The 27396-nt window shown below is 37.2% G+C and overlaps 2 long non-coding RNA genes across 23 annotated transcripts in view; one reads left to right on the forward strand and one right to left on the reverse strand.

Annotated features, from left to right (window-relative positions):
• Positions 1-27396, reverse strand: part of LOC125278327 — a 109092-nt gene that overhangs the window by 64302 nt on the left and 17394 nt on the right. For 3 of the 22 annotated variants that reach the window (XR_007187102.1, XR_007187103.1, XR_007187104.1), the window contains exon 3: positions 19846-19962. The exons of the other annotated variants lie outside the window; for them this stretch is intronic. This is a non-coding gene — a long non-coding RNA (uncharacterized LOC125278327). The remainder of the gene's footprint in view (positions 1-19845; positions 19963-27396) is intronic. 22 annotated transcript variants of the gene reach the window in all.
• On the forward strand, positions 1711-3789 carry LOC125278329. Its single transcript, XR_007187115.1, has 3 exons — positions 1711-1849; positions 2622-2711; positions 3697-3789. It is a non-coding gene; the product is annotated as an uncharacterized LOC125278329 (long non-coding RNA).

Below are 27396 nucleotides of genomic sequence, written 5' to 3' on the forward strand. Positions count from 1 at the left end.
CTGTCAAGTTTCTTTCAAATGCGCATGTGCCAGAAACTCTACGTCATGATGACGTACTATTTTACCGAATTTGAGACAGACGCGCCATCCGCCATTTTCTGCACGAGAAGCTGCTGCTGATCACACAAGAAAAGATGATGAAGGAGCCCGCGTTTGAACGACTACAGATGGGCAGATGAGCTTTATGCTTTAATTTCATTATCAAATAATGAAATTAGTAAGTATACCTTGATTCGTGCTTTCTTTAATGTTAATTTCGGCATGTTTCGGTACCGCTCAGTATCCGGGTTAGCCTTGTTCCGTTAGCGCTCACTGTCCGCGTTTTGATTTCAGGCATTCATATTTTGCGAACTAAGACAACTTGATTAATAATCAGGAGCCACACGCACTGCCAGACAAATTTATGCTCGCTGGACATCGAGCTGCTGTCGAGACGTGAGCAGAAAGGGAAGTCGTCTTTAATGTCAATAAATAACGTTACAGAAAACAGTGTACATATAAGTGACTTTTAAGCGTGTTGGTTGTTTGTTGTTATATTATAAAAATGCCTGATTGATTTATGTTTCTTAAACGTTCAGTTGTTGTTCTTTCCATACCATATGATTGTTTTTGAGCACATGCACACTTCTGTATAGCTAACGTTAACTTATAATGTCAGAATTACGTTATTTGTATAAAACCTTTTCACCTAATAAAAATTATCTACAGTGTTGCTCAGTTTTATATTGCAACATCATCTCTATAATATTTAATTTATCACCCAGCCATAGAAATAAAAAGTGTTGTTGATAATGCCTCGTTATATTTGGGAAGTATGATTTTCAGTGAATATTTATATTTGTCGCTTCATAACATTAAGGTTGAACCACTGCAGTCACATGGACTATTTTAACAATGTTTTCAACTACCTTTCTGGACTTTAAAAGGTGCAATGACATTGCTGCCTGTGTGTGGATTACATACCCTTGGATTTCATCAAAAATATCTTTGTATTCAGAAGATGAACGAAGGTCTTATGGGTATGGAACGACATGAGGGTGAGTAAATGATGACAGAATTTTCATTTTTGGGGTGAACTAACCGGATATAGTAATCAATCAATGTAATCACATCTTTTTTTTTACTCTTTCCCCAGTTGACGAGAAACCCTGTAATTTTCTATTCCTATAACAAAATGCTGTTTCGTGTGATCATCTCCCCACAGAACATTCAAAAAGTTTGAGTTGATCCTGTTCCAGATTCTGTTGACGGCCTCAAGCTTGAACCTAAAAGCAGGCTCCAGCTGAAAGACACTTTTGACCTTCAATAAGAAGATGAAGACTTGCATGATTTCTGTAACCTTACATGTGTAGCTGATCTGTCCAAAGACTAGGTGACACTGAAAGTCCTTTTCACCCTCTTTCTAGATACATGGTCAGACATGGTTTAGACACTGCAATTTTAAGTGAATCATGATCTCCATCAACTTCTTTACCCAGCATCCATTCATAGCCATCTGCTGCCTGTTCACAGCCATGGCCATGAAAGGTTGTGCTGTTCTATTTGAAGATATGGGAAAACTTAATGTCCTAATGACCAGTTCTGTCATGTTGAGTGAAATGAAAATGTTTTAACTTCCTGCATGATGTTTAAATTAGTACTGTTGAAGACTGTCACCCTGGCATCTTTGTTAAATTTGTAAATGTATGTATGTTTTTATAGATAAGCAAAGAATTCACCAGGCTTGTGTTAAAGGACCTGAGAAAGTCCTTTTTTGAAGGCCTAGATGGTCATCTCTCGAAGTTGATGCAGTTATTCAGGTCAAAACATTCCAGAAATGACTTCAATACTGGAGAGCCTTAATAAGGATGTGAGTCAGTTTATTTTAATGCAGTCTTTCTCTCCCCAAAATGACAATTCTGTGATCATTTACTCACTTCCATGTTTGTCCAAACCTCTATGACCTTTTTTCTTCTATGGATCATAAAACTAGTGATAGTTATCTTCAAAAAATGTTAAAATAGGCAACATGACTCGGCCACTACTTTTACTGCATTTTTATAGTGTTGACTTGTCCTTTATAGAGCTTAACCTAGCCACTGTTCATTTTCATTGAAGATATTAATATTTTTGCATGTGTTTGGAGTGGCATGTTGGTGAGTAAATGACAATTATCATCTTTGCTAACCTGGGGAGCCAAGATCCTGCAGAGTTTAGCTTCAACCCCAGTTAAACACACCTACTACAGCTAATCAAGGTGTTCAGGATCACTACAAACTTACAGGCAGGTGTGTTGAACCAGGTTGGAGTTAAACTCTGCAGCATATTATTGGCCCTCCAGGAGCAGGATTAGACAACCCCTGATTTAAGTGGCATGAGTGTGTTACATACACTATTAAATCTTAATTTGGTGCTGAACAAAATTGTAACAAACAACTGTTTTTTGCACCACATTACTAGTGATTAATTTTCAACTAAAGTATAAAAGTGTAAATGTGTAAATTTGAAGTAAATGTTTTTGTGGTTTTTATTTTTTCTTAAAAGCATCAAAGACAGGGAGGGGGAGGAAAGGATAAATAAATAAAGAAAAACAAAGGATTGAAAGAATAAAGCTGGTACTTTAACCATCCTATATTTTACAGACAACAAACTAAAGGATGAGGACAGCAGCATTGCTGGGCCTGCCGTGGTACATGCGAGAGACTCCTTCAAAATTCATGAAGATATGCAAGGTAAGGAAAAATGTTAGGAAAAACATTGGGTCTCTTAAAGGGTTAGTTCACCTAAAAATGAAAATTGTCATTAATTACTCACCCTCATGCCGTTCCACACCCGTAAGACCTTCGTTCATCTTCAGAACACAAATTAAGATATTTTTGATCAAATCCAATGACTCAGTGAGGCCTGCATTGACAGCAAGATAATTAACACTTTCAAATAACTACTAAAGACATATGTAAAACTGTTCTTGTGATTACAGTGGTTCAACCTTAATGTTATGAAGCGACAAGAATACTTTTTGTGAGCCAAAAAACAAAATAACTTTATTCAACAATATCTAGTGATGGGCGATTTCAAAACACTGCTTCATGAAGCTTCGAAGCTTTACAAATCTTTTGTTTTGAATCGGTGGTTCAGAGCTTGTATCAAACTGCCAAAGTCTAATAATTTCAGTTAACGAGGCTTTATTACGTTTATTACGTTTCGAAATGTTTAGAAATGTCAATGGTTCACGTGACTTTGACAGTTTTATACACGTTTTGAACCACTGATTCGAAACAAAAGATTTGTAAAGCTTCGAATCTTCATGAAGCAGTGTTTTGAAATCGCCTATCACTAGATATTGTTGAATAAATTTGTTATTTTGTTTTTTTGGCACACAAAAAGTATTCTTGTCACATTATAAGGTTGAACCACTGCAGTCACATAAACTGTTTTAAATATGTCTTTAGTAGCTTTCTGGGCATCTGACAGTGTTAATTATCTTGCTGTCAATGGAGGCCTCACTGAGCCATCGGATTTTATCAAAAATATCTTAATTTGTGTTTTGAAGATGAATGAAGGGGTCTTAGAGTTGTGGAACGAAATGAGGGTGAGTAATTAATGACAATTTAAATTTTTGGGTGAACTAACCCTTTAATTTGCAGGGGTCTGGGGTTTATATTTGTGTATTTGCTTTTAAGTAATAGTACCTTGTTTTGTTTACATTCTATAAAGCCCAGTGAGCATGAAGAGGATTTGATCAAGGGTGTGGTGATTGGAATCCTAATGGTTGTGGGAAATGTGATGGAACCTCTCCCAGCGATATACAATGACATTGCCCTGTTGATTGAGGAAGAAGTGGTAATGCATCACCTTAGTGATATACCTAATGCTTTTCTGAACCTGATGGGCCTGGACTATCCAAACCTTGACTACCCAAAGGAATTAAAATTCACTCACTGCCTACTCCTTCATATAAAACAATATATTGATTTAGTTTTTGTAAGTCACTTTTTGTCAAGAAACACAGTATGCATGGAGGCGTGAATGATCATGAATAATGGACCATTTACACCTGAGGAGACAAAAGAATCAAATAATAATGACCTGAAATGACTTGCATATTAATGAGGCCTTTCAGTCAGGTAGGGTGTGAAAAAACCGTCTGTAATCATGTCTCAGCTCAATTTAAAATAATGGTATTCTATTATATTCTTTAAAATATAATGTATTTCTGTGATGCAAAGTGTCTGAACAATTATGTTACGTCTATGGCATTTCATATAGGCTTTTAGCTTAAAGCATGCACATTTGGAGAAATATTGATGGATTCTTATATGTTTATGTCAAATTTCTATACAGAGGAGTAATATTTATTCTATATATCATCACTATGAGTGCTGGATACAATTCATACTTGCAGCCGGAGGGCGCTCTGTGCACCTTTAGGCCACAAATCCATATAAAGAAGAAGAACCAGGAACTAACTGCATGTCTTCTAGAGTTCGCTAACCATGCTTTACAACAACGCTTTAACATCCAGATAAACACTTTTCAAGACAATAAATACACGATTGAGACGATGTATGCATGTATTGACTGAATTTGCGTCTGAATAGCGCTGGCTTTGTGGGCGTGGCCGATTTGACTTACACGATTTAAAACCTGACATTTCAACGTTTCTTTAGACATAAGTTTAATTTTTTTGTCATTCGTATTCACTAAGTTACAGTTCATTTTCTGAGAACTATCAGATTGGACTTTGTTCAGAGGGAGACAAGAGATCACGCATCATGTTAGTTTTCTTTATTTTACAAAAAGCACAGCATTTTGTTTTTACTCTGAGTGTACACAAATGAAAGAAGATATTCAACAGATTAAAATGGTGTATAACTCTTAATTGTATGTGCAACATTGACAGAGTATTTTGAGTCTCTTTCACACTGGTAAGAAAAAAACGCGGTGGTATCGCCGGCGATACCCTCAGACCTCAGAGTGTTAAAGGGATAGTTCACCCAAAAATGAAAATTTGATGTTTATCTGCTTACGCCCAGGGCATCCAAGATGTAGGTGACTTTGTTTCTTCAATAGAACACAAATGATGATTTTTAACTCCAATGGTTGTGGTCTGTCAGTCATATAATGGGTGTCAATGGGAACTCCATCTATAATAGTCAAACATCAGCGTGAGACATCACTTCCATTATCAGAACACGTTTTTTTGACCTCACCAACCAGATACGCAGGGCAGTTGGACTTAGTGGTGTTTTAGAGGTAAAAAGTGATATAAATACTGTTTGTTTTCTCGCACAAACCGATCGTTTTGTGTCTTAGGACATCAATGTGTCGTCACGAGCCGCTAGGGCTGGACAGTAATTCAATATCAATATATATCGCGATATAATTTTTTTCGATAACGGTGATATGATTTTTAAACACATTTCCGGTATTTCGATATATAACGTACATTACAGCATTTCTCTGAGGCGCAGCGGTTAGAAAGAGCAGAACGCGATTGGCTATTTGCGTGATGATGTACACCACATAGATACGCAGCCATCAGCCAGTGCTCAGCGTATCTATTGGTTAATATGCTTTGTTTAAAATAGCAACGTGGAAAACAGACAGACAGAGTTCAGATAATGTATGTTTCAGTCGATGGATGCGCAAAACGTTACAACAACGATAATCAAAAAGCGTGGACAAAACAGTCACTCTTTGTAAACTGTTAACAGCTAGTGCCGTATGCTCTAATGTCCAGTCATTTACGCCGTCATCACCCGTTGATAGCGCGCGAGTGCAGGTGAGACCTGAACAGCACACGCTGCTATCTTTGTTTAAACTAAACTCATTTAAGCCTTGCTGATTTAAACTTTCAAGAACAAGACGCGAAAGAGAGCTCGCGCGCTGTGAGAAGATTTGCTTCTTCGCGCGCACACGCTTATTTCAGTCAGCGCGCAAATACTGAGTTCTCTTTCAAGTCTTGCGCTTCGGCGGACAAATTCATACAAAAATTATGTCAACATGCCCGTCTTGTCGAGTATCCTAGCAAACATAGTCAGTTACGTCTTAAGACTTAAGTGAACGTATAACAGTCGAGAAAGACAGCGCATGTGTAACAGTATATGTACTGGATCGTGCATGTCTTAAAGGGGAAAAAAAATATTCCTGCTGCCTGTTTTTAATGTTAAATCAAACAACAAATAAAGAAATCACTCACAGCTCTTGACTGAATAGTTTTTGTAACTTCAATAATGATTCATCTTTATTTATTTTATACAGTAAGGATAACATGCAGTGTTATTTTATATTTGATTACTTTATCCATTTTCTGTACCTGAAAACTACTGTTAGATACCTGAAAAACCTGAAAAGCACTGTTTATTTTATTTGAATATTTGCTTTATTGTACTTATTTGTGATGTTGCTTGTAGTTTGATTGTTTGTTCTTATTTTCTTTATTTTTATTTGACAGTAGTCCTATTTTTATGGTCACGGTTTCGGTACGGTTCAGTATGTGCTAATAGCACGTACCAAAACCGTGACCCTAAAACCGTGATACGAACCGAACCGTGAGCAATTTGAACCGTTGTACCCCTAGTGTCATCAACACTCAACAACGTCCCTGCCCCAGCAATGTGTTTTTGTTGTTTCTCACTGTTTTTTTCTGTTTTTACTGTTCACAATCTTTATCTTGGCTGAAGCACTTTTGTTTTAATCTATATTAAGGATAATAAAATCAGCCTACATTATAGTTTAATGTTAAAGATATTAATATTACTAAAGTGATTGAGTCTTATGTTTATTTTTTATGTTTGTATGAAGGCTAAATACAAATAAAAGCTGAACAAATTTATTTGTACTGTTTTTTTTCTAAAATATTATATAGTTTTATAGGAAGAGATTTCATAGATTTGGCAAATTCTTTTTTCAGACATTTGTAGGTACAGACATCCATTGTGGCCGTTCTTGGCAGTTTTTCTGAGGCTATTATATAGTTCATATCGATATCGGAATTATATCGTATCGACCGAAATTAAGAATTATATCGTGATATAAATTTTGTCCATAACGTCCAGCCCTACGAGCCGCAGGGTTTAATTTGGATTTGTCTGTGCATGTTTTATTGACTTTTATAAATGGAGTTCCCATTGACATGCATTATAAGACTGACAGACGGCAACGGTTGGGGTTAAAAATCATCATTTGTGTTCTACTGAAGAAACAAAGTCACATACATCTTGGATGCCCTGGGGGTAAGCAGATAAACATCAAATTTTCATTTTTGGGTGAACTATCCCTTTAATTGTTGTACTGTTTTAAAGTTCAAGAACATTGTTGTTTTAGATCTCATTGTTTTAGATGTAACATTGGTATTCTTGGAATTTTTTAGGGCTGCAACGATTAATCGCGATTAATCGTTTGCAAAATAAAAGTCTGTGTTTACGTAATATATATGTGTGTGTTCTGTGTATAATAATTATGTATATATAAACACACACACATTCATGTATATATTTAAGAAAAATTTTATATTTATATATAAAATTTTGTTTATATGTAATATAAAATATATATAAATATATATATATTTATAATACATGCATATATTTCTAAACTTTATACCTGTATGTGTGTATATTTATATATACGTAATTATTATACACAGAACACACACATATATATTACGTAAACACAGACTTTTATTTTGCAAACGATTAATCGTGATTAATCGTTGCAGCCCTAGAATTTTTTCAAACGGACTCTTTTCTTGTTACCTTGTCCTGCTTACTCTTTCCTTCTCATGTTTCTACGATTGGGAATTATCATGACATGTTTTTTGAACAGTTTAATGTGAAGTTTAATGCAGCTGCTTGTGAATTCTTCATGTACACTTTTACCTGCAATGAAAAATATCTGATAATGACAAGGAGAGTTATTTGTACTGTTTTGGCTTAAAGATGGGTCTGATAGAGAAGTTTGCACGTGTTTGTGTGAGCTGTGTATATGTGAGGGTTTTTCTTGTGTAGCGTTTTTATATCTTTGTAAGAGAACTCTTTGTGTCTGCGTTTTTTGGATGCATCGTATGTTAAATAAAATAAATGTTGAGAGTTTCAATTTTGCATTTGTGTTGATTTCATGTATGTGGATCCAGATAGATATCCAGAACTTCTTGACAAACCAATGAAGTCCAGGAAACTCAAATAGTTAAGTTATAATGTTGAGGAAAAATTACTATTTTATGTCAGTTAGACTTAGTTCATGGTTGGGAAAACATGAAAAATTAAGTTCAACCAATATATTTTTCAGTTGACTCAACTAAAAATTCTAAATGCTCATTAATTGATATAGTATGTTGGCTCAATTTACTGCAAGTTATTTCAACGACTACATATAAGTTGAGTGAACTTAACACCTAGTGTTGGGTAAACTTGACTAAGTCAATGCAACAAGATGACTTGACTAAGTCAAGTTGGGTCAACAAATCATTTTTTACAGTGTGGGTATACGGAGATAACTTTGGGTTTGGGATAAATTCCAAGCTCGGAGCCCTCAATCCCCTTGGACAGCACACCAAATACACTTATATATATATATATATATATATATATATATATATATATATATATATATTTTTTTTTTTTTTTTTTTTTACACTCTATTCAATCATTTGTAAGTGTGAACTCATGAAAACCATTGCGACAGGTAATCAGACAATATTTATTTATTTGTTAAAGTTTTTTTTTTTTTTTACACTCTATTCAATCATTTGTAAGTGTGAACTCATGAAAACCATTGCGACAGGTAATCAGACAATATTTATTTATTTGTTAAAGTTTTTTTTTTTTTTTGCGTCTCATCCTAGATTCAAATCTATAAATAAAAATGTATTGCATTTATGAAGAAAAAGTTCAGCAACTAAGGCTCTAATCGCTATTGCCTCGATGGTGTACAGTGTCGTTGGGTGGATTAGGACTGTTTGTGATTTGGTCTTAGTGACTTAGGAGTCCTCTTGAATACTCCTAACGTTTCACAGATTTAGGAGCTACTTTTAGCGCTAAAATGCTTTGTGAAATACTATTAGAGCAAAAATTTAGGACTCCTAAAATTAGGACTGACACGCCCATTATTTTTAAGAGTTTCTCCTAAATCAGCAAGTTAGGAGCTACTTTTAGCCTTAAGATGTTTTGTGAATACGGCCCCTGGTTTCTAGATTAATACATTTAGCATTAGCCTAACAAGCAAGATATTCAATATTCAATATTCAATATTACCGATAAAGCTTTATTTTTTGTTGTTTGCAGTTGACAACAGATTACCGACATACATTATATAAACAGCCTCTGTATACAAGTTCACTACTCGGGTGAGAGAAGACACATTAGCATAAAAAATAAACTCGGACAAACAGATTTTCAGGCCTCTGCTGGAGTTTTCACTGATGAAAACAACTAACTAGTTTGTTGCCAGGGTTAATGACCTATAACATGGACATGAAAGAAGCACTGTTTGATTAAGCAATTTCCAAGTGATTTGGCCACGTTTCATTTGCTTCAAATAATCTGGATCATTATGGTCAATCATGTGTGTTCTGTCATCAGCAATGAACACTGTATCCAGAGAGAAGTTCGCTCTTCCTACCCGGGTTGTGCAAACGAATGGAACAAAAGTAGCACAGCATTTTTCGCCTGGGAAAATGTGAAGAGCTCACTGAGCACTTGGGCTTCTATATAGACTCTTTTGAGGGCCTCTATTGCTGTCTGTGCTGCCAAAAAAACTGGAATAAAAAGCTCATTCTGCCTCTCACAAACAATCATGGAGGGCCTCCTCTTTCCTCAGAGCCCCTTTAAAGCCTGGCAAATCAAAGTATTTTGCTTTATGAAAAGGCATCAGACTCCAAAGCATGTTTGGCTCCGGGGATGATGGTTAAAGTTATTAACCAGGCTAATGTGCTGGTAAGTAAATCCTCTCAGAGAAGTGCTTGGGCATGAAAAAATGTGAGCAATTTAGTATGTATAATGCATCTAACACCATGCCACATATTTGAAAACTGAAAGAAAATCAATCTAAGAAATACAATTTAAGACAAAAAGCAACTGATTCCAGAATAAATCAGCTCTGTTAAAGTGTCATTTATCTCCGTGCTCAAATTTTAATATAATTTACCACAGTTGGACACTGAACTAGGGATGCACCGATCCGATATTCAGATCGGTATCGGCGCCGATACTGCCATTTTTGCCGGATCGGGTATCGGCCGGACGGGACCGATCCAAAATCCGATATTGTGCGTGTACTATTCTGTTGTTGTTAAGCTCTACAAAAGGCACAAACACATTAAAAAGCACCATAAAGTTTCTGTGCACTATATTCCAAGTGTTCTGAAGCCATTCCATAGTTTAATTTGAGGTACAGATTAATATTTTAGTTGTTAAATTAAAGTTCATGTAAAGGCCTCCCTCCGCTGCGGCTGTCAGTCATTCTCCATTCAGCATTCAGACTGCGTGTCGCGTTCAGTTACGACAGTCAACACAATGAAACTCTCTCCAAGATGAATCAATGTTTCTATTATTATACTTAATCAAGATACCGGTAATACAATACGCATCAATATTTCTTCACTTTGTGCTTTGAACTTTTCACTGCGGAGCGCTGCCGCTGCGCGCTGATTCCATGGTGCTTCAAGCACATCATTCTGCACACGGTATACGCATAAAAGCGCTTTGTGCCGCTCTGTATGGGAGCCGTTCATATTATAATATTTTTGCGCAATGAAAGATTGTTTAATAGCATTTTTTTTTGTTCTGTCCTATCTATCATATGTTGCTGCATCATTTTAATTTTTATATTTTAATTATAAGACATTTAATAGCTTCTGATTTCGTCCACATTTTCATATGTATTCACAAACGTATAAGATAAACAAATAGGCATAGGCTATGCAATTATTTATATTATGAAAAGAAAGTATTATGAAAAGTTAAAGTCTGCGTCACTTTTCAGTTTTCATCTTACATCTCATCTCAACACTTTTTGAGGATCGTGAGTGAACGTGATCATCTCTTCTTCTTTACTACTTTACAGAAGGAAATAAACATGAATGAAAATCAAAAAATATGTTGAAAGTTGCAGTAGCTTACCGAAATCTGTATCACGTCAGTTCAATCAGTGTTGTAAACAATGTCACGTAGGAAAAGCCATTCATTGACCATAAACTTAGTCAGCAACAACAAAAATAAAAACTATTTAAAACAAAACGGATTAGAAACTTTATGTAAGCATAAGTATTATAATATAATATATAATAAAATGGACAAACTGGGTGTGTGTAATCAAAGGCATCGTTTTCATTTTATTCTGGAGACTGAACTCGCGCTCTGCTGCCACACTGGAGCACACTCACCACCTACTGGACAGGGGTGGGAATTACAGTTAAGTTACATCAGCCTCAGTAATCTGTCAAAATGACGGACAGGCTGCAGATTTTTTCCGTCACTGCTAAAAAAAAATCCATCAATGACGGAAAATTCTCGGTTAACCCGACCTTTGAGATTATATATTATATACACGCCACACTACCGCCGGTGACACTCCACGACCGCGGTGGCGCGGTTGTCATGCCGACCGTCACAGCCCTAAGTGAGGCATACAGTTTATTAGGTAATTTAGCGCTTTTCTTATTACTTGAAGATCGGATCGGATCGGTATCGGCCGATACTGAATCCCAGGTATCGGGATCGGTATCGGAAGTGAAAAAGGCGGATCGGTGCATCCCTACACTGAACTTGTCTGGCTGTTTTCAATTCAGTTTATTTGCTCATTGTTCAGCGGAACTCAATCTATAGAATAAATAATCTGGATTTTAAAGGGGTATAATAAAGTGGTCTAATTGGTTATGAACTGTATGACCTGCCTTATTTATTCATGGGATTCACTTCAGCGGGAGTGAAACGTCTGGCTTCGTAGAAGAGCTACAAAAAACAAGACAGATATTAGACCGACATGGAGCTGTCAATTAACAAAAGCACACTCTACCCGAAAAAGCCTTGTTGTTTCTGTATACTGAGGAGGTCATATCTGTTTTTCTGTGTCCTAAAACCAACCAACCAACTGTTTCTTAAACAACCATGTAAGAAGATGTATCATGGGAGCATGAAGAATCATTTTCACACATGAATTGGCACTTCTGAATCCAGACCTTAAATTCATTAAAAGTGTTTGGGATGTGCTGGAGTACACTTTAGAGAGTGCTTGACTCTTGCATTGTCAATACAAGATCTTGACCAAAATTGATGCACCTCTTGATGGAAATAACATCACAACATTTATTTCCATGAAGACATGCATCAATTTTGGTTGTTTAAGATATGAAAAGCTACACACTCCATCAATTAGGGTTAGAAACGGACTGAACATTGCCAAACATATAACATACTATACACATAATCACTGCAATAATGATCCAATCATAGACTCTTTGTCTATTTAAATCCAAACAGCAACTTTTTTGGGGGCAGTGTATATTGTTTAAGTGAACTTAACTTCTATGGAGTATGTAAGCAGCAGTGAACACTAATTAGGGACCTTGCAAATCAGAGCAAAGCTACTGTCTCTTTTTCAGAACAGGTTGCAGGGGTGCTGATAGAGGCCGGCACGACTCTCATAGGCCCCTGTGTTTAGCCGCTTGTAAAGCCCTGTCAGCCGGACATGCCATTCAGACTGGCATGCTAATTGAAAACAGCACCATTCTCCAGTTCCTAGATTCTAACCCCCTCCAGAAGTCCCACAGCACATGCTGTAATACGCTAACAGCCTGAGAATAGCATTGTTAGGTACTGTATGCAGTAAACTTCTTCTTTATACCCAATTTAGAATTAATATATAGAACCTTGGTGAATTCCCCTACCTCTCAGTATTCCATTAAAGTCTATTGCATGTGACAGGGAGAGGGAATGAATTCAGAGTGTATTTGCCAGAATCCCATTTCTTTTAACAGTCTGATTATTTGGTGCTCTTACTTAAATGCCATTGAGGTCTGCCAGCACATTGCACCTTTTTGCCTATCCAAACTGAAAAGTGACACTAGAATTCCATATCCAAAAATAGCGATTACTCTTCATTCCAGCAATGCAGCACATATTACAAATGCAATTAAGACAACCTCCTCGGTGCCTGTGAAATAATGATGCTATATAAAAATCTTTGTAATTGCCCGAAGGGACTTTTTTGTGAACTTTAGCATTGTATTGTCATATGGCATCCACCCGTTTCAGCAAATCCTCTCTGGTTTTTCATTTCATTTTTATGGCATGTTTTGTGATCACTTTGAGTTATGGACAATGGCATACATGTAGTTTAGATAACTGATATACATTTGTGAGCAAATTAATCAATTTTAAAGTGAAGACAAAAAGGTATATCTTAAAGGGATAGTTCAACCAAAAATGTTTTTATCACTATCATGTCATTCCAAAACCGTGTACAGAAATGTAGTAATTAAATGTAAAATAACACTGTTCTCTTTATAAATTTAATATAGATTCATCTTTGTTCAAGCTGTGTTTTGTTGTTTGATTTACATGACAGACAACAGCAGGTATTTATAGGTTACTGTCACTTTAAGAGTAAGACTCCATGCACGCTCACATCCGATAGATACACATCCAAATTCTCACCTCGTTCAATTAAGACATAACCGAATGTGTTTACGAGAATACTTGCCGAGAGGGGTATTTTGACTGACATAATGTGTGTATGTGTTCATCCAAGTGCATTGAGGACGCAAAAGAGAAATCAATTTGGAGTTCGCAAGCCATCTGAAACGCACCTCTCTCTGTGTGTGTGTGCCCGCGCGAGCCTTGTATGTGCGTCTGTGCGCACCGATAACAGCGCTGCGTGCGATACAGAAATAAATCCTCTTTTGCCTCTTCTAGCGCTGGAATGGTTTTATATCTATTTAATGTGTAAACTAGCCATACAAAACACGTGCAAATGATAACCTTTCACTCTATTGCGGTTAAACTTGCAATTGATCCGTGAATCACATGCGTCCCGAACCGTGGGGCTTGGTACGTACGGGTCACGGATCAACAACGATCCGTTTAACCACTATTTTTTGCATCTCATAATTAAAGCCCAATGCAGCCCACTGCATCAGACATGGTACACAATATTTGAGAACTACTGATCTAAACAACTCTGAGATTATCCAAAAGCATAAACAGGTAAACACTAAGCCATACGTGATTATTCAAATGTTCCGTTGCACCGGTCCAAGTCTAATTCGGATTTGTTTGCCTCTTTCAACAAACAAACTAATCCAATTTTCACTGGTTTATATAGGTAGCATTTTCACATTTACAATAAACATTTTTTCCTTTTGTCTGAGCACTGTAGTTTAAATCTCATCTCATCACACACAAACACATGTTGTCGTTCATCTGTTTAGTGTTTAAAACCATTGCATTCCTCAAACATCCCTCAGTGCATCCATACTGATGGAGCTGGGGAGTTGTAATGCTTTTCTTTACCCATTAATTCTATCATGTGACACATGGGAACCGGTTTTATAGGTGTGGAATAAATGTATTTCCTGTTAGAGGTTGTTGGGTTCGAAAATGTTAAAATCAGCACTCTTAGCTCAGGTGGAGAAAATTCTGTTGGTGCTGGTGTTCTCTAAGTGTTGATGACGTAGTCATCCAAAAATGGCTGTTGTTATTCCAATTATGTCACCCATGCTGGATCTATGCGAAAAGTCCATATAGGGTTCAAAAACGTAACCTTTATCAGGAACTTTGCAGAACTAAATGAGTCACATACAAGCAAACATGTAGGGAAAAAAAATGCATTCTTTTGATTTGTCTGGTTAATGTTGACATTTTAGTCCACTTTTTTATTATTCAATCTAATGATTGAGCTGTTTAAACAGTATGATTCACGGAGATGTAGGTGTTTGAGGTAGATAATTTTAGATAAGGGTTCATAGCACAGTCAAGTCCATTCTGTTCCCAGTATGGGGATTTATGCCGCAACAGGCAATAGGCAGCGTAACAGTTTAATGATCTACAGCAAAACAGCGCGAGCTTTGTTGATATCTAATCACATATTTAATTACTACAGTAGTAATTTCTCGCTAGAAATGACATCAAAAGTGGAACATGTTGGTCAAAAACACACATGTCCAAACAAACTGACCAGCAAACGCAACTTACAGATGCCATCTTTATTTTTCTAGCTCAACTGTCACAGAATGGAACACACAGGATTGTGGGATATCAAAGGCAGCGAAGGATACCTCTATGCTGCCTTCAAAAATCAATCAGATGAAGGTTTCTAAGGAGACAGGAAGTGAAGCCAAAACTGGATGTCATATATTACCTTGAAATGTGTCCTCCGAAGGCAGCATTTTCCAGTTTTCGGACACAGCCAAAGTCCACTAGATAGTGCGCACGCATTGAATACGTCATTCTGTGTTCATGGACAAAGAAGAATACTTTGAAAGGCTTGCTCAACTGTGTGCAAAACTAAGAGGAACGCGGAAAATTAAGTATAGGAGGGTTGAGCTTAAGCTTAAATGTTTAAATTTAGTTTAAGTGGAGCAAATTGTAACACTCCTAATGCACAAGTTTTTTTTAATATTCTATTTATTTTGTACTTTTATAACACAAGATGCTTTTCAGTTTTGTTGTTGATTGTGACCAAATACCTTTTGTTTTTTATCAGCCCTGCAAAAAAAATACCTATGCAATAGTTGATTCTGTTTACTTAGTTACGTAGCTTAGTGTTTAATACACTACAGGAGGCTGTACTGTACCAACTAGGGGACTAAATGCCACTAGGAGGAACAAACTGTGATTTGCACTACAGTCTGTTCAAAATAAAATAAAAGAAACCTAGCATTGTGGATTTGTTCCTTTGTCCGATAACACTTTAATTTAGGGTCCAATTCTCACGATTAACTAGTTGCTTATCAGCATGCATATTACTAAGATATTGTCTGTTTGGTAATACTTATAAAGCAGATAATAATGCCTTATTCTGCATGACCTTATTCTACATCCCTTAATCCTACTCGATACCTAAACTTTACACTCTGGAGTCTGAGGTATCGCTGGTGATACCACCTTGGTTTTTTTCTTACCAGTGTGAAAGAGACTCAAAATACTCTGTCAATGTTGCAAATACAATTTAGAGTTATACACCATTTTAATCTGTTGAATATCTTCTTTTATTTGTGTACACTCAGAGTAAAAACAAAATGTTGTGCTTTTTGTAAAATAAAGAAAACTAACATGATGCGTGATCTCTCGTCTCCCTCTGAACGAATCTGAGGGAGAACTATCCAATCTGATAGTTCTCAGAAAATTAACTGTAACTTAGTGAATACTAATCACACAAAAATTAGACTTATGTCTAAAGAAACGTTGAAATGTCAGGTTTTAAATTGTGTAAGTCAAATCGAAAACAAATATTCTCTGTTTATGTTATCTGCATAAAAAGAGAGCCATGTCAGAAGTCCGTGATTCAGCTCATGCGCCAATGCGGCCATGCCCATGGAGCGAGCGCTATTCAGACGCAAATTCTGAGGCAATACATGCATACATCGTCTCAATCGTGTATTTATTGTCTTCAAAAGTGTTTTGCATAGCCATAGTTAGCGATTTCTGGAAGCCTCTGTTAGTTCGGTTAGTTCCTGGATTGTCACATGGCCTATTCTTCTTTAGGAGGCATTTGTGGACTAAAGGTGCACAGAGCACCCTCCGGCTGCAAGTATGAATGGAAAACACAGTATCCAGCGCTCATAGCAATGACAATAAATATTGGATAAATATTACTCCTCTGTATAGAAAATTGACATAAACATATGAGAATCCATCAATATTTCTCCAAATGTGCATGCTTTTAAGCTAAAAGCCTATATGAAATGCCACAGAGGTAACATAATTGTTCAGACACTTTGCATCACAGAAATACATTATATTTTAAAGTATATAATAGAATACCATTCACGCCTCCACGCATACTGTGTTTGTCACGGTTCGCAGATGCATTGTTTCCTTCTTGTCGCGTGCTCTGTGTTATGACAGCAGTGGGTGTGTTTGTGTTTGTGTGCGAGTGTGTTTGTGGGTGTGCCCAGGCTACGTGGGTGATCAGTGGACCCAGCTGCCACTCATCACTCTCCCCACCTGCTGCTCATTCCCTCAGTCTTTAAATACTCACCTCATTCATCTCTCCATTGTCAGATCGTTGTTTGGTGTCCTGTTCGTGGTTGTCTTGTCTGTTCCTGACCGGAGTCCCAGTTGTTCGTCGTCTATCTGTGGATTACTGTCTTCGTGCCTTGTCTACTGTCTGGAACCTGGAATCATCTCACCGCCACTCTTCTGTCTCCACGTCACGTCACCAGCCGACCATCTCAGTCCCTGCGCCACCTGAAGCCTGCACGTTTTCATTGACTGTGTTTCCGTTACTGCTTGTTGTTGAATAAACGACGTTACTTGCATTTGCTTCCTGTAGTCAATCATGACAGTGTTTCTTGACAAAAAGTGTCTTTCAAAATTTAAATCTCTCTATTGTTTTATATGAATGAGTAGGCAGGATAATTTTTACATCATTTTGAAGCAAAAACTCTAGTCTACAATCTCCAATACCCAGAAGTCTTGTGAACACAGATTTAATTTTTTTTTTTTTTGGACTTATTTCAGTGACTTAAGTTTTTTGTTTTTTCAATAACCACGCATAAACGTTATTCCTTCAAAAATACAAACATGTACATACATGTTCCTCACATATTATGGTAGCCTAGTTTGTGCTGAATACAGTGTAATGACACTTTTTCCATTAATATGTTTATGAACAACTGAAAAAAGCACAAATGTCAGGGCATGTCAAAACTTCTCCAGGCCCCAAATCAGCCTCAGACTCCAGAGGGTTAACAACTACCTTACTAATTATTAATAAGTAATTAGGGGTTTATTGAGGCAAAAGTCATAGTTAGTTAATAGTGAGAATTGGACCCTAATACTGATTTTTTCAAGTGCTGGTTCTTGCATATTTATTGAACAGTAACACAACATTGTTCTCTTCAAACTGACTGAACCGAGAGATCATCTTGGTCAACATAAGACAACTAAAGAGCTGACATATAACATTTCAATGCAAACTGCAACCCTGCATTTAATGAAGGGTATCATTTTAGGTCAGGGTTTCCAACAAATCTGGTTAAAAGACATGCATGTAACCCAGATGATGCCGATTTACTTCGTGATTTGTGGTTGTTTGTGATTTGTAAATCAATGTCGTGGTTAGTGTTACAGGAAATGCTAGAAGCTCAAAACCTCCATTGGCTCATTTCTCAGGGGAAGTTTGAGCCCTCAGCCTTTTATTAAGGCATAAGCAATACCATCAAACCACAATACAAAAGACGCAACCATCTAAGCCCACATACAATGTTAGATACTTCCATTTAATATTCCGTCCTTCAGCAAAAACCTACACGACTTCTTAAGTTTAACCAACCTTTGAGATACTGTTTCTCACATTTCTTACATTTGTTCTGTATAGAGCACTCATTTGTTCTATTGTGTCACTGTACAACCTCTTTAAGTTGAGGACATGTTAGTACTGAGGGCTTAGAGCACGCTTAAGTGTTATTCGCTCTCTGGCCCGAGTCGGACTTCCATTGTCAATGCAAACCCTCCACACCACTCGGGCCGTTGTGGCATGCTGACAAAGCACTTGTCGAAGGAAAAAAAGCCCTCAGTCAAGCAGCTGCAACCCCGCACAGAGGAAGCACTCAGCTCAGTTCGCCTTTCATTCCTCTCCTGGGAGAACGTTCTCTAGGAGGCAAGAGCATGGCAGGAAATCCGCGCACACTGCCACTCTCTCCCACGCTAGCCATTTCCAGCCGTCTGGGCCTCGGAGTTGCCGAGCTGAAGTCAAATTAATCTGTCATCGGTTCCCTGAGCTGGAAGGCAGCAGCCAGGCTACAATCTCTAAAGAACATCTCCTAATTGCCTGCAGACCCAAGAAGGGCTTACGTACCAAGGCATCCCCGGGCAGTTAACGTTTAGCATACGTCTCACTAACTTTCAGAAAGTTCACAATTGCCCAATGCCTTTGAAAATACTGGTCGATTATAGTGGGAAGTGATTCATTCTGTTATGACGATCTTGGTTTTCAATCACCACGTAGATGGAGTTTTTCAGAGGGCAGTTGGCAGGAAATTTGTTCTTCCAACTACTGAATCACTAAGCTATTACAACAAGTGCGGCCAGTTTCTCCATGATGAACAGGATGAGGTAGAATAAGTGGGCGTTTGAACAGGAAGGGCTTCCACAAACAATCATCTGAAGTGGGCATCCATTTAAAACCTTTCTTCTGGTCCATAAAAATGCTTACATTGTAAAAAAAAAAAAAAAAAAAAAAAAAAAAGATATTCTCCCTCAGTAGTTTTGTCTTGTTTTCCAGTACAAATATGTAAAAATTCTTAAATACAAAATATATTTACTTGAGAAGCAAAATGGCTTCAGTCTTGTTTTCTGAAAAATGTATCAAAATTGAGATTAAGCTTAAAGCAAGAAAAATATTTGCCAATGAGGTCACAAAAATAAACCTATTTCAAAGAGAAAACAAGTGTATGTTTTTGTGATTCGCAGATGTTATTTCTTGTTTTAAGAATTTTTAGATATTTGTACTAGAAAACAAAAAATAAAAAAAAAAGAACATCATTTTGTGCAGTGTACACATACAATAGAGACTTACTCCGACACATTTCTGTTTTCTGGGCAGATAATTATGGATATCCTGTTAGCACGTTTTCCTGTTAGTCTAAAAATACATGGTCAGCAATTTTGAGAAGGGGTCTTTCAAACTGTTCAAACTTACTCTTTGCTTGGGGTGATGTGACATGTGGAAGCCATGGGGTCCCTTCACATTAACCTCAGTCAAAACTGGACCGGCTTCAGTTATCACACCTTTTATTTGGGCCAAAGGTCAGATGAACTAGAAGAAAGCATTAGTTTAGTCTCACAGTTTTAACCCCCGTCCTTTCTCATCCTCCCTTTCTTTAGACAGGAAGAAAAACGAGTGACTAAGGCACCGTCAGACAGAAGAGGGACGGGAGGGGGTGTCTTCCTTTTTGTAAAGGCACGCGGCCGCTCCTCCCTTTCCTCTGCTCTGAGGTGCAAGTTGCCAGGGAGTTGTCCGCATATTCTTACTCAGGTTATGCGCACTCACTCCGTCATCAAAATGTGGTTATAAAAGAGGAGGAAATTCTTAATTTCCCATGTTTAGAAGCTGGAATCACATAATAACTCAAAGGCTTTGTGCATATCAATATTCATAATAAAATATTCTATAATAAATTAAATATAAATACATTCAAATAAAATATAAAAATGAATAAATTCTATAATAAAATAAATTAAATATAAAATTTAAATAAAATAAATTCTATAATAAAAAGATATGTTATAATTAATTAAAAAATAAATATGATGAAAATATAATGACCAGTCTGGCTTAATGAAAACTTATCATATTCCAAAATACAAGGTGGATATATTATTGGAGACTGGGTGTTTTTACTCAGCTGGCTGGAATGTAAAATCCCTTTAAACACTCCATGAAATAACTAAATTACTTGTGTACATAACGGTTTGATCACAGTGGAGCCAGTGCAGTGTTTATTTTCTGATTCTGGTAAGTAAACAAAGAATGGGCAAATGTGTGGAGAGCCGGTTGCAATGGTCTACATGGGTATGCAGTGTTCAAAAGGTAAAAAAAACCCCCAAAAAAAACCTGAGAGACACTTGATTTTCATAGCTTTTCCCTTCGTGCCCTCGGGGAACTGCACAACTGCCAGTATGAGGCATTAATGAACGAGCTGGTTGTAAAATAGTCTTCCTAAAAAATAGTTGTAAATAGACTTAAGATTCTTCCAAAGTAATGAAAGAAATATCCTATGAAAGTTATGTTTCTCTACTCCTAGAATGAACTGTGCAGATACTTCAGTACTTTCAGGGACTCAATCAAAAGCCAAGACTGAATTTGAAGGGGTCACGTCACACTGCCCTCTACTGGCCATCAAAGGAATTGCAAGATGCAACGATTGCAAAAATCTGAGGCAATCATCAGGATACATTGCATACATGTGCTCTTATACTTAAAGAGGCCAACCGTGACCACAATTGGGTCAAAATGAAGTGCACAAAGCGTCTCATTAATGACAACACTGCAGTTACACAAAAACAAGCATCAGATAATCCTCGAGATGTCAAGTCAAGTCTTTTTTTCAGCATCCCATACTTATTACAGTGAGCATGTGGTGTCTGAAATTGAATCTTGGACAATGCTGTAAATTTTGGCCAGTGCATGTTAGTGAGATAACTGAGTTGGGATGACTGCAATCAATGTTTAGATGCACGCAGGCCCAATAACACCCAGAATTCCTTCCATTATGTTCTAAATCACACATTTCAGATCAGGGTGTCCGTGAGGATAAGACAAACCCATTGCGACCTATAAATCTTGCACAGTTATTACCAGTTAAATTAGCACCCAAGTGAAGTAACTGGATATAAGCAATTGTTTATGTGTATGTTTATGAACCTTGGTAGCCCTATTCCGACAAAGCACTTTATCGACAAAAACATCTTCTATTTGGTTTTCTAAAAAAATTTCCTTGTTGTATGAAATAAATTGTGAAATGACTAAATGTAATAATTTCCTCTCTTACTAATAAAATAAGTGCACTGAGTTCTTGTGCACAGCAAACATCAGAGGTAAACGCATTAAACGCTTGCCACTGACAATATCATCAGGGTAAAGGCATCTAATCAGTGTCATGCTTTTGTTATTTGCTTAAAAAGGTCAGACGTAAAGCTGTCCCACCCTTGCAACGCTAATCATCAAACTGGCAAGGATTTCCAGGAATTGAGCTAAAGACTCTTTTTGTAAGACTACATCTAAGGCTAAATCTAACGTCTGTTGGCAGTTTACCCCGATTGTGTACCCTGATAGCAAGTGTTTTTTTTTTTTTTTTTAGGTATTTTTTGTGGGTTGCTAAGCATTTCAAACATATACAGTTACATCAAACACAAGAAAAAAACTTTATACAACCTTGAAGTTGCATAAAGAATTGAACTTTAATTAATATAAAACCAGATTTCTGTTTCAAAATGAAATATGTCAAAACAGCAAAAAAAAAAAAACATACTCGTCAACAATTTCACAGGGAACTCTGAAGTATCCAAGTTAAATACAAGCGACACCGAGATGATTTTTATGTTAGGGAATGTAGGGATATAAAAATTCTCAAAATTTCTCTAAAAGAAACACTGTGGTTGACCACATTAAGCTGAATTATTAAAGAGCCATTTAAATGCTTGTTATGGAATCTTTTCCCATTTGCTTCATAATGTCAAATACTTTCACTAACCCAATGCTGGACTTGACAAATAGCAATCACAGGGTAACTCTAGTCATGAGGTACTTTTACAAAACAACATTGAATTTTAGTTGAGGTCAACTGGATGCTGAAGTCACACTTCACACCTCAAAAAAGAGAGTTAAAAAATAGTTCTGGCATTGTTTGTTTGCTGTTACCACTTAGATAGATAGTTACTTTATTGACCCCGGTGGGGAAACTGGCTTGATATTGGTACAAACTTGGTACGATTTTTTTATGCAATGACATTCATACACTTAAATGATACTATAGTTTCCAAATACTTTTTTCAGCCATGATGTGTGACCCTGGACCACAAAACCAGTCATAAGGGTCAATTTCTTGAAATTGAGATGTATACATCATCTGAAAGCTGAATAAATAAGCTTTCCATTGATGTATGATTTGTTAGGATAGGACAATATTTGGCCCAAGATACAACTATTTGAAAATCTGGAATCTGAGGGTGCAAAAAAAAAAAAATCAAAATATTGAGAAAATCACCTTTAAAGTTGTCCAAATGAAGTCCTTAACAACGCATATCCACTCACAAAAATACATTTTTGATATATTTACTGTAGGAAATATATAAAATATCTTCATGGAACATGATCTTTACTTAACATCCTAATCATATTTGACATAAAAGAAAAATTGATCATTTTGGCTATTGCTACAAATATACCCGTGCGACTGGTTTTGTGGTCCAGGGTCACATATGCATTCTGTTGACAACTAAATCAAGCAAAACAGTAAAAACTAATTTATTTTGCACAATAAAGTGATGTAAAAAGAACACCTATCCTAAATGTTACAAATCAGTCATATTACACTGACAGAAATAACAGTCATGGCTGATTTAGCCTATTTGGTCCATGTCTACCTCAGCCTAGATGTATTTCCAGTCAAGTCGAATTGCATGACAGTTCTCCGCCACATTAGTCTCCTAATGAGTTCCGTTTCATGTTGGAGAACACAACGTGATGCAAATCAAACAAACACAGTGCATTCCTGACCCCCAATAACCAGACTGGGACGTCAGAGAAGCAAAGCGTGGTGTAGCTCTATCGGTGAGCAGCCAGACAAACCTCTTCAACCCTGATACAACAGGCAAAAACATGAGAGTTATGTTTGTTTTCACTCAACATGAGAGGAAGAGAGAGAGTTCAGTGCTGCAGTTCACTGCCACGCCATAAGCCAGCTGCCCAGATGTTAACACTTCCTGTTCCACACTCTATGACTTTGTTGGGACCCACCACTAATAGACCTCTATTAGCCAAATTGTTTGGGGGGAACTTGCTGCCCACATAACTAGTTGCATTTGCATGCGATATCAATGCAGCATGTGTGAACCTGATAACACTGAGGGGGTACTATGCAATAGAATAAAAACGATATCCATAGAGATAAATAAAACAAATATTCAGGAGGGGGAACTGCTAAGAATGAATTGTTCCAACTTGAAGTGTTTTTTTGTTTCACTCTTGTCCATCATTTGATCATCATATAGATTAATGTTAATTGCAGCAGCCAAAAAGCATTTACGAACACAGTGAAATATTAAATAAATACACAATACACAAATATACAATAAATACACAAAACGAAAGAACGCACCTTTTCACAAATATAATCACAGTGCATCTGTAGTGTAATGGTTAATCGGGGCGGCCAAATTGCACTTTTGCATACAAAGCAAAATCTAACTTATATAGAAAATTAGCCTAATTTACATACTGTAGAATGGAAGCATGTTTTGCACTTTTTTCACCAAATTTAAATACAGTGCATCTGTAGTGTAACGGTTAATTGTGGCAGCCAAATGCTGCATTCACAAACAAAAACAAATCAAATTTACATAGAAAATTGGCCTGATTTACATACTCTAAACCAGAAGTGTGTTTGTACTTTTCCCCCCAAATTTAAGTACAGTGCAACTGTAGTGTAACTGTTACATTTCAACACCCACCCCACCACACATTAACCTCTTGCTGCTATTGTCCCCCAAGGACTGTTTATTTAAAAAAACAAAAACAAAAAAACTTTACAATTCTTGCGTGCAATTTGTATGCGCAATACTATGTGAGAGAATAGGCTACTCATAGGTAAGTGAGTGGGCCTTACAAACAATCCACCTTCGGTAATACTCTCGTCTCTCCCTGTTGTGCTCTGGACACTATAATTATTTCTCTCTCTTCTTGCACTGTCACTGTTTGCACTGTTTTTTGCCCTTGATGTCTCTTTTCGTCTTTTGTACCGCTGCACTACGTGTTGTTTCATGTGTAAATTCAAGTATATGCATAGTCAGATTACCCTTTAAATAAGGTAAATATGTGTAGGTTAAATGTTTACATAGGTTAAATAGATTTATGTAGATTTATATAGGTTATATGTTTATATATTTCTTTATGTTTAATATGTTTATATGTCTATGCCAACCCTATCTCACAGCAATTCATATGTATTGCCAAATTCGTATGAATTCGAACGAATGACCTACCCTTAACCCCGCCCCTAAACCTACCAGTCACTGGGGTTTAGACAAATCATATGAATTCATACGCCACCTTGTAAAATACCTACGAATTGGTCATGAGACAGCGTTGGTCTATGCCTATATGTAGCACTGTGGTCCTATAAGGCACAGCATTTTGTTCCCTTGTATGTCTCTACATGTAGCGGAATAACAATAAATCTCACTTGAACTTGAACTTAATTGTGACAGCCAAATACTGTTTTCACGAAGAAAGCAAATACTAATTTACATAACTAATTAACATAAATAAACACTGTACTGTAATCTTTAAAGGGACAGTTCACCCAAAAATGAAAATTCAGTCATTATTTACCCTCAAGTTGTTCCAAACCTGTATGAATTGCTTTCTTCTGCTGAACACAAAAGAAGATCTTTTGAAGAATGTCTGTAACCAAACAGTTGATGGGTATTTTTTTCTATACTATGGAAGTCAATGGGGATGACAATGAAGCTCACTTAAACCTAATTGTGGCAGCCAAATACTGCTTTCGCGAAAAAAAATGAAAACTAATTTACTTAACTAATTAACATAAACACTGTTTAACGGAAGCATGGTTGCACTTTTTTCACCAGATTCTTTTCACCTGTTTGGTTACCCATATTTTATATATCTATCTTCTTGTGTTGAGCAGAAAAAAGAAATTCATACAGGTTTGGAACAACTTAAGGGTGAGTAAATGATGGCAGAATTTTCATTTTTTGGGTGAACTATCCCTTTAATTGTGGTGGCCAAACTTTTGCTTTTGTGAACAAAGTGGAATCTAATTGATATAGGAAATCTGCCTAATGTACATACTGTAGAACATAAGTGTTTGCACTTTTTTTAAACCAAGTTTAAATACAACAAATTTAATTTAAAAATCATGTTTCTCTCCCTGCGTCTGTTTGGATGTAACCGACTCCCCTCACACATGATCTGAATCGTGCTGCCGTGCAATGCGATCCCTGACCACCCCAAAAGCAGTTAGTCATCTGGAGAATGCAGATATTAAAAAACATGTTGTGAACAGGACAGTGCAGCAGTCCAACAATCTGTCATTTCCACTCCAACTCACGTCACGCAGTTCCGACCTGTGCTCTTAACAAACAACACATCACTCGATCAATCTATCAGTGGAATAATTATCGCCTGAGAAGGACGGCCGGGCATTTGAGCTGAGTGTTTACATCCAGCCGTGCTAGATTCCGCTCCCCTCCTTCCTCGACCTCCAGTATCGAATAATTTGTCTCGCAGACATGCGTTTCAAAGGGACAGATGTTTAATCATACACACTAGCACAGGGCCAGAAGCAGAGTTTTCATTGAAAAGTCTGTAGCCGGGAGGAAAACACCAGCGAACGACCCGTAAACATTAACGCTGGGAGCACAGAGTTGTTTGAAAAAGACTGATGCACGACATCGCTATTCAAATAGCCTGTCGTCGCCAGGCCAAAACCCATTATTTGCCCCACTGGTAATCTTGTGAGCGTTCAGGCATGCGGAATATGCAACACCTCTAGTCTGGAGCTCCGCAAAAGAGGCCGTCTTGCTTGTCACCACATTCGGGATTGGGCCGCAGCCTCTGTTTGTGTGTGTTCCATGGTGATGCTTCCTCAGGGACGAAATCTATGGGCGTAACAATGATTAAGAAAATGACAAATGGACCTGATCTATTGCTCTCAGGCGATGTCTCAGGAACATCTGTGCTTGAAACCAGGCAGAAAGGGCCCTGAGTTTATACAGTACCATCCAAATGGGAGGTGACCCACCCGAGGTCAGAGTTGAGGGGCTCGGCTCACTCGCCTCCCCAACCCCTACAGTCTTCTGCAAGTGTAAACATTTACATATCTGTCTGTGCAAAACACGAGCTAGGAAATAAACAAGACGATTGGCCTTTACAGAACATTGCACCTCGGCTCTGGTGTTGATTTGTCCCTGTTGGCTTTGTGGTGAACTGCATCTTGTACTGGCTGCGTCCAGTCGACCATAGCGAAGCGTTCTATTTTCAGTGCTCTCTGCACAAGTCTATGTCAGCGCTATGTCCTAGCGGAAAGCATCTTATCCTCATTGTTTTGAACATTTTCAGGTTTTATGGCTCAGAACTTACCCACATCATTGAAAACACACAGAAAAGAAATGGAACAAAGCAAAGGTGCGTGTGAGAAATTGTAAACTGTGCTAACACAAACTAATTCGGCCCACATTATCAATGAAAGCAAATAATACACCATTGAAAGTGATTACAGATGGACATCAGTTCAGACTAAAAATTCTTATGGATATCTGTGTCATTATTCGAATGCTTGTCTCAAACAGGAGAAAGGGTAGATGGGATAAATACATGTCAGCTTCAATTCCCTCTCAAGTCTGTGAGTTCTGTCTGCTTCACCCAACATCTGTACAACACATGACAATGCGAGGTATTTCAACACCTCCAAGACCACTTCTTTTAAAAAGGCGAGAGAAAACACAC

Source organism: Megalobrama amblycephala, linkage group LG11, assembly GCF_018812025.1.
Source record: "Megalobrama amblycephala isolate DHTTF-2021 linkage group LG11, ASM1881202v1, whole genome shotgun sequence".
NCBI classification, from domain to species: Eukaryota; Metazoa; Chordata; class Actinopteri; order Cypriniformes; family Xenocyprididae; genus Megalobrama; species Megalobrama amblycephala.